This window comes from Nicotiana sylvestris, chromosome 6 (genome assembly GCF_000393655.2).
Source record: "Nicotiana sylvestris chromosome 6, ASM39365v2, whole genome shotgun sequence".
NCBI lineage: Eukaryota > Viridiplantae > Streptophyta > Magnoliopsida > Solanales > Solanaceae > Nicotiana > Nicotiana sylvestris.
The window spans coordinates 133,813,739-133,819,738 of NC_091062.1; positions in this window are offsets into that span (position 1 = coordinate 133,813,739).

Genomic DNA, 6,000 nt, shown 5'->3' on the forward strand with positions numbered 1-6,000 from the left:
ATATGGTGGAATTGTTTTCTTATTCGTTGAATTTTGTTTAGCCATTGAAATGAATAAAGCAGGGGGAAGTGGAGAACTAAAACGATGACGTTTTAAAGGTCCGTCTCATTTTCCCTGCTTTAGTGTTTCTTCTTGTTTGGAGTTTCAAAGGAGGAAAAATGGCATATTTATCAGAAGTAAGAGAAACATGGTGAATTTTGCACAAATTATGCTTCTTTTACTTTTTTTAATTAAATTCTTGATTTGAAAGAAATATCATGATGACCATTATTTTTTGTGGAACTGCGCGTGCACTTCTTATACTTAATTATGTTTCTCATTCTTTTCTTGTTTTTGTTTATTGTTTTTCATTATTTTAAAGGATGTTAAGTAAAGTTGAAGATTTGGAGTTGACTACTGAATAAATTGAGAAGTCACTAAAGAATTGAGTTTGTGCGTGGTAGTGAACTTCACATGGTTGATTACCGTATCATCGCCGCAGCCAATGATCATTTGTATGGTACGTGCTGGCGATGGTGGCTTTGGAGGTCTTGAGATGGGTCGCATCCTCGAGCGAAGTTGGCCTTTCCTTTATCACTTAACAGTTCTTTCAGGTACCCTTGGTTCAACATTCTAACTACTTCTTGCCGTAGACCTATACAATCTTCGGTCTTGTGTCCTCTTTCTTGGTGGAACTCACAGAGGACGTTCGACCTCCTGGTGCTTGGATCTGATTTCTTCTTTTGTGGCCACTGCACCTTCGTGACCAGCTTCTCTAGTGCGTACACTATTTCTGAAGGGGAAACACAGAAATTATGAGCAGATAGTAGTGGAGGCATATCTCTTTCGCTCCAAAGGGGTGCAGTGTGTCGTGGCACAACATCTGCATGTCGTGGAGGGTGCGGGTTGGATGTTCGAATATGGGTTGATGCCTTTCGTGATTGAAACGTGGTGGTTGATCTCGTCGTCCGTCGCTACGTTGATCTCTCTTTGTCTCGGTCTGAACTGATGTTAATCGTTGAAGTGGGTTGTTCAGGTCGTCCTCATCCGCTCTCACTTCGGCACAGTAGGCGTTGTGAATATCTTCCCATGTGGTGGGGGGTATTTCATGAGTCTACTGAGCAATTTTTGGTTGCCTTTGACCCGCTCTTGTTTAACCCATTCTGAAAGGTTACGACTGACATCCCTTCCGACACGTTCGGTAGGCTCATCCTTACTCTGTTGAATCGGGCCAAGAAATCTCGAAGCCCCTCGTTTTCGTTTGCCTGACGGCGAAGATATCTTGACCCTAGCCTCAGCCTTCTTCGCTCCTACATGAGCGGTGGCAAATTTATCTGCCATTTCTTCGAACATCAATATCGATCGTGCTGGTAGTTGAGAGTACCATGTCAATGCTCCCCCTGTCAAGGTCTCGCCAAATTTTTTCAACAGCACAGACGATACCTGCTCTTTTGATAGATCATTGCCTTTTACTTCGGTAACATAATGGATTAGGTGATCCTCCGGGTCTGTGATCCCGTCATATATTTTCAAGTATGGCAGCATCTTGAAGGTCTTGGGAATAGGATGAGGAGCAGCCCCTTCACTGTAAGGTTGTTCGACGAATCGACCTACGTCGCATTTCGGTAATAGCTTTGGAGCACCTAGTATTTTATCGACCCTCTCCTGATGTTCCTTCATTTGGTCGCGGAGTATTTTGTTTTCATTTTCCATCACTTCCATTTTCTTTAAGATGGCCATGAGTGTAGCGTCACCTGCTTTAGTGATAGTGTGGGTATTACCTGCTCGTGTAGTGCTTGGCTCATCGGCGGTAGCTGGGATTTCTGTAGGTGGTATGCCTTCGACACCTCCTTGAGTGGGTTTCTCGATCATGTTGCTAAAAGCACTTGTCAACCATTCTTCCATCAACTTTTTGACTGCTGGTGGTGCTTCCCCCATGGTGGATGTTGAGGCTCCCCTTTCGCGCAAGATCGTTAGATCTTCGTGTGGAAGAGGTGAGATCTCCCCCTCAAGTGTAGCTCTTGGTGTTGTATTCCCATCATCTTCTCTACCGGCTTCGTCGAGGGAGTTTAGGAGATTGTTCGAGACGTCTGCTATCGCCTTCAGCCTCGCTTCCTTTCCCGCCATTGTTGGTTTTGGAGGTTCGAAGAAAGGTGATCACTTTCAGGGATCTAGATAAGAACTATGATTTTAGCTATGGAAATCCCCACAGACGGCGCCAAATTGTTTGACTCAAAATATGTTAAAACCTTTTTGGACAAAGCAATTAAAGATGAAGGGGTAAATCGTAGTTGAAGATAATTATCTCTAGACTAATAGTAGATAAGGAGAAGAGAGTTGCAAAGTTTCTTTGTATTCAAGATTCGTTCACTTTTAGAATGCCCCCCCCCCTACAAGATCTTTTTCCCCTTATATACTAGAGAGAAAACATTCAGAATTATAAGAAATAAAAATACAAGGAATATTCGACAGAATATTCTCAATGTCTCCTAATGGGCTTACATTTCTACAAAGGTCGTACAGTTTCTACTTTTGCCTTAAGGTCGTCTTCCTCGGGACGCCGATTAGAAGATACTCGGTCGTTGGTCGTACTCATCATAGGTCGAGGTCAAGTCAAATTTGGATCCATACAGTTATATATATATATATGTTGTTATAGCTGGAAATTAGAGGAAATAACTTGATTATGATATGGTTTCTGTTGTTATGCATGTCCATATGTTTATCAAGTGAAGTGAAGAAAGAAACATATGAAACTTGAGACTGGAAGTAAAGATTAGTTTAAGTCACTTCTATGGTGTTGTATTGACATTGAGGGCTATGGTAATCTAAATATGACTTGGATTTTGACTTGAAGCTACCGTAGGAGGTAAGTATATTGTGTTCTTGAATTTGCTTAATGTTATCTTGATGTTGATTAAGTTAAATGGATGAACTAGACATGAACTAGTGAATAAAGTTGCTAATTGATGATACTTGGAGTTGTGGATTAGTTTCTTTATTATGAATATATGGTATAAGGCTAGAATTATTGATGAATAACTTCATTATCATGTTAATGATACTATTAAGTTAAAGTGAGAAGTCTACAAGGGGTGATATGGAGTATACGGGTTCTAATCGGAGCTTGCCACTCGTCGTGAAGTAATTGTGACTTGTTATTGTTATATGGTGTCTTGTTATTGCTACTTATATGTTGCTAGATTTTTCTGGTTGTTGTTGTTGTTATATGGTATTGGAGGAGGCCCTTGTTGCAAGGGAGATGCTGCCGAATTTACATAAATGAGCTACTAGCTTAAGTTAACTCAGCACTGATTTTCAATTTTCTTATACTATGGTAGATTGAGTTGAGTTGTTTGAAGAGTTGCTTGGAAGCTATTAAGGACTCAATAGGGTTAAGATATGTTAAGGCTAAACCTTTTCTTTATTTTGGCATAATCCTGAAACTGCATGTGTTTGATAACGAGACATAAAAAGAAGTTCGTATTCCTGAATTTATGTATATTATCCTAGTCTCATACGTTATCATATTCTTCCTTATTGGGACTTTATATTTAGTTAAGTATTATCTTCTTCCAGTCAAGATCGCAGAGGGTGTATGTGTGTGTATGTGTAGTATTTTCACCACCATCGAGGTATAATCGGTAGGCAGGCCCCTATTGGGCAACCTCAGATCAGATGGTAAGTTATACCGAGTCTATAGTGGCCGAGTACTTATGAATGAGCCTAGAATGGTCGAGATATAGAGTCTAGTATGGTCGAGCGTCTATGACCGAGCCTACTATGGCAAAGCAGTTACACATACCAAGCTTTATAGGGCCGGACATCTATTTTACTTACTATATTAAGAGAGTTGAGTCAGTGTCAGCATGTAAGCATATCTTCATATTATCTTTGACTCCTAGTTACTTACAGTTATTATATAATCAGTTTAGTTTCAGCTTGCAGTTATTCTGTTGCCTTACATACTCGATACATTATTTTATACTAACGTCCTTTTTGTTGGGGACGCTGCATTTCATGCCTGCATGTCCTGATAGACAGCTAGATAGACCTTTCTAGTAGACAAGAGTAAAACATCAGCTTGGTTGGTAAGCTCCACTTCCTCGGAGTTACCAGGTCTAGACCTTGGAGTCCATTTTATATATACAGGTTTGATGGATAGGTCGAGGCCCTATCCCAACCATGATACAGTTTAGTTATCTCTAGAGGCTTGTAGATGAGTCCTATGTATTATGTATGTTAGTATTGTGGCCTTGCCAACCCTGTTGATGACGTCCACAACATACCTCTATAGGAGATATGATACGGTCGTATGCAATAATAATTACCCAACTATGAGTCCGGATCGAATCCATTGGGAGTTATGAGGGGTGTTAGGAGTATGTATTTGATGTAACCAAATGGGTTATCTAGATTGCACTTCCACAATAGATTTTTACTTTCTACTTCTATTGTTACTCTTATGAATGCAAGCTAAAGAGAATAGACTATAAATAAATATTTTTGAGGTCTTTCCAATTGGATTAAAGGCCTAAGGTTGTGACCATAACTAAGGTATTTGCCTAATGGGATAAAGACATTTATACTTATTTTATTGATTATGGTGTATTATAGCTCTCAACTCTACGTTACCCACTTATTACCTCTCGATCAGAGAGTAATTTTTCCTAATTTGGCTTTCTCAGAGTCCAAATGGGTATCAAACAAAATAGTTGATATGAGCTCAAGTCGGATTCTTACTATCTCTGGTTTGAACCCTTTAATTAGGCTAATCAGTCTCTCAATTAACCCAATTCCCCATTAATTCTAAAATTGAAGCATGAACTAAGCTAAATAATCAACATCCAATCATAAACAAACATAAAATTAATCACCTATGATGTTTACACACTAGGGTTGGGTCACAACCCTAGTAAAACTCCTGCTACTCATAATGGGTATTGAAGAAAACAAAGAAGAAAAGCTAATAAAACTCATAATGGAAGATTAAAATGATGAAATCTAATGTTAAAATGCTCAAATAAGCTAAAACTTCCTAAAATAGCAAAGATAACGGCTGCAACAACTTCAGATGTTCAAACTTGACCTAATTTTGTGAAACTCGTCTATTTATATAGGGATGAAAATCTCAAACAAAAATGACCCTCGGGAGGTTCTACGGCCGCAAATTCCATGTCGGTCCGTAGATTTCTTCAGCTGGCAGGAAATGGAGTTCTGCGGTCGCACATTTCTAAACTGTGGCCGCGAGGCAATCTTCTGCGGCCACACAATTCTTGTGCGGTTTGCAATTCACAAAGGCTCCTGGATTTGGTCTTTTTGCTTACTTTATGATCTTTGACTCTTAGCCCAGTTCTGCTGCGCACAATTCATTTGTGGTCCACACATTGCTGAAAGTTCTGCTAGATTCTCCTTCTTGGTTTGTGGCCGCATATGGAATTCTGTGGTCCACAATTTCTTCTAGGGCCGCATAATTCCTTCTACGGACCGCACATTTGTGCTTCTGCGCCCTTTATTGCCTTGTACTTCAGAACACTCCTTTTTGAGTCGTATTTCATCTCGGGAGACCAAACTTCCATTCCTGCAATTTGCATAATTTCATTAGTTTCGGGAACAAAATTCAATACTTTCAGCCTAAAACAAAGCTAAAATATGCTAATAAGCAGTCAAAATCCCTACTTATCACCTGTGTACATGTTTAGTTTGGATTACTGATTGTAGAAGTTCATAGCGGCCTCGTCGGCCTACATAGTTATGTATATGAGCTTTTGGATACGTTTACCCCTCAAATGAGAAAGACATTATTTTCAAATGATTTAGAATATGGCCTCATCAACCTAAGTTGAGGATTACCCCTCCAGAGTTCACAGTTACAGAGTAGTACGCTCGGGCCGAGTATGGCATCGGGTGTCGGCCACGCCTCTTTAGGTTTGGAGTGTGACAAACTTGGTATCAAAGCAGTTCTATCCTAGGGAGTCTACAAGCTGTGTCTAGTAGAGCCCTGTTTATAGATATGTTGTT